The sequence below is a fragment of the Dreissena polymorpha genome, chromosome 13 (genome assembly GCF_020536995.1).
Source record: "Dreissena polymorpha isolate Duluth1 chromosome 13, UMN_Dpol_1.0, whole genome shotgun sequence".
NCBI classification, from domain to species: Eukaryota; Metazoa; Mollusca; class Bivalvia; order Myida; family Dreissenidae; genus Dreissena; species Dreissena polymorpha.
In genome coordinates this window covers 41,081,891-41,084,792 of record NC_068367.1, presented here as the reverse complement: position 1 = coordinate 41,084,792, position 2,902 = coordinate 41,081,891, and the positions used below count along the sequence as shown (strand labels likewise).

Here is a 2,902-nt window from a genome sequence, read left to right as displayed (position 1 = left end):
ATATGTCATACTTGCGGCGAAACATTTCTTATGTAGTTCCCGTCTGAAAGCTAACACTGGGACAAAATTAATACATATATACTTACTGCATCTATGTACGGTCAATTAAGTTAATCGGTTTGATGAAATCTTAGTGCAGCTGTCATACCCTCACCTTTTTTAATTGCTTTTTAAATGGTAATAAACATCTCGCATGTTACAGATTTATCTGAAGATTGTTAGCTCACTTTTCAGCCGGGGTATTTGTTAATGGGCTATTATGTCTTGCTCCTTGTAAACATGAATAACACTATGCCATTATTTGTTTATTAGCGGGGAAAAACAATGCATTAACATTTAATCGCTTCACGTTGTTACGAATTTTAAATATAGTAAAAAGGCCACATTCGACCATGGTGTTGGCACAGATAACCCCTCATTGGGCCCACTAAAATTGTGATAACCACCCAGGCTTTCTAAAACTGTTTACGGACCCCAGCCGTCGGATTCGGACCAAATTACATGTTATGGCTTTCTAAATGATCAATATTTTGTCCAAGGGTCCTTCGTGATCGGTATATTTTTTAAATATAAATATTTTAAGACTTAAAACACAAACGATAACAACCATTATACTATGTACTGACTTTTATTATTTCCTCTTCAAGTGTCCATATATCAATTAAATTTACGAATGCTGAGAAAATAATCCATGTTTGATGCTGCAATGAATCATCTACAATACTAGATGTTTTGCCAATGGTTGCGTATGCATTCGTAAATATCAGCACAATAAAAATATATCTTATTATATCATGTGCTCATGTTCAACACTTATTGCAATAGATTGTATTTGTTTAACCATTCTAGATACAAATATCAAGTAAGAATCTTAAATCATAAGGTAATATATTGGGACAAATGAACTAACACTTTAATACGTTTCTCCCAACGTGTACATTGATTAATTGATATCTTACTTGTGCACGTTTATATCACTGATAAATTTAATACCACCGCTGAGTAAAAAGCATTGTTTTCAATTTTCGATACTTATAACAAATATACGCATCATAATTCTATCTAAAGTATTTAATAGTAAATTGCATGCTCATTCCATGAAAACAATAATACCATATGCTTTGTAGACGAATACCCAATCATTCCGATGACTCGTCGTCTAAGATCAATATTTAGTCATGCAAAATATATGTTTTGAAAGTGGTTTTAATCAAAAGATTCAACATTATTGACTCCCCTGATAGTTATTACATCAACGCTTTTCGGATCAGGGTGATAACAACGTTATGAAAAATGAAACAATTCCGATGTGGCTGAAAATGACAATTCTAAAATAAATTAGATGTGATGCCACTGTTATTTGCTATTGTTTGTATGTTTGTTGTAAGCTTCATGTGCGCGGCATATCATACGTGTGTTTGTTTAACCTGTAGATGTTGTACATTATTACTAAACATACCATGGTTTTGCAATGGAATCTTATGTGAGAAAAAAAGACAACAGTTTTATTTGAAATGACAGATAACAAAACATTTTTAATATGCTATACAAATATACCGTCTTGGATCGATTCTGATTGTACATTCTTCATTTTCTCAGTTATTTTTAAACACTAAATGTGTCTGTCAATTACTGTATAATTATAAATACAGCAATTTCCAAGTGATGCTTGTACAGAAAAATGGAGTTGTATACATGTCTATTGCTTAAACAAGTGTGTACCAGCACAAACAAATATTTGTCGGGATTTTCGAATTCCTTAAAATTAATGCCCTGTGGCTTTTAAAGAAGATGACGCGTTGTAAACGGTTGTAGAAGTATGTCCAGCATTTGTATTCTACGATAGTGTTTGTAAGTTGCATTAAGTATGCTTGATAAGGCAATCTATACAATAATATATCATACTTCTCGAAACAATATTTTGTGCTGAAGTTGTTGGTTCTGAAAGTATTAATGTTGTTCCGTTTTGTTCAATTCCTGAGATCGTAACGCATGACATGTTCATGTTTAGCTTGTAAGCATGCTATATAATACATGCCATGCCATGACGTAGTTAAAAGCGAGGTGTACATGACATTATGTCAACACAAGAAAGAAGAGACGGTAGATGCCTCGGTAGCGCAGTTGGCAGCGCGTCAGTCTCATAATCTGAAGGTCGTGAGTTCGATCCTCACCCGGGGCATTTAATTCTTTTTTCAGACAAGGGCATGTTTGTCTTGTAGTCCGCAGACATGTGGTATTTTTTCACTTAACTTGACATTAAGGTGTATACTAAATGTTACAATGTTTTTGTAATGGGAAATTGTAAAGATGAAGAATCCTAATGATGCCGGGTTTGTATCTTTTGGGATTTGGAGAAATTCAAGATGATCTCCAAGATGGCCGCCATTTTCAGTCTTTTTTGTTGAACATATTTCTATTAGTATTATTATTCTATGTATTATAAAGTTATTTTGATCTTGTTAGACATGTTAAATATGAATAAAGAAGTGCAATCGTGTTTTATATAACAAAACAATAATGAAGGCGTACTTAATGCCTGTCATAATCAAGATGGCTGCTCAAAACTTGCCTCTAAAGACAAGTTTCCATTTTTTTTTCTCATAACGATAATGAATATGAAAATATAATAAACTTAAGTAGCAATTAAGTGTTTGTAAGTGTTCTGTTCAATTAATTACAATAATGCATGTGCAGAGTGAAGTATTACAACAACATATTGACCTATTCCTGACCATTGGAGAAAAGTTATATCGCCTGTGTGTACAGAAACAGCCACTTTGTCAAAGCTGTGAATTGTTTTATGAAATACACCGGTGTCAAACATGTCATTGAGCACATTATTTATCAGTTGAAACACCATAATACGTATATTTCAACCTTTGTTCTCCAAGGTCATGAT

The 2,902-nt window shown here is 33.1% G+C and overlaps 1 non-coding gene across 1 annotated transcript; it reads left to right on the top strand.

Annotated features, from left to right (window-relative positions):
- The first annotated feature begins 2,109 nt into the window (after positions 1 to 2,109).
- On the top strand, positions 2,110 to 2,182 carry Trnam-cau (transfer RNA methionine (anticodon CAU)). Its single transcript has one exon. It is a non-coding gene; the product is annotated as a tRNA-Met (tRNA).
- The last annotated feature ends 720 nt before the right edge of the window (positions 2,183 to 2,902 follow it).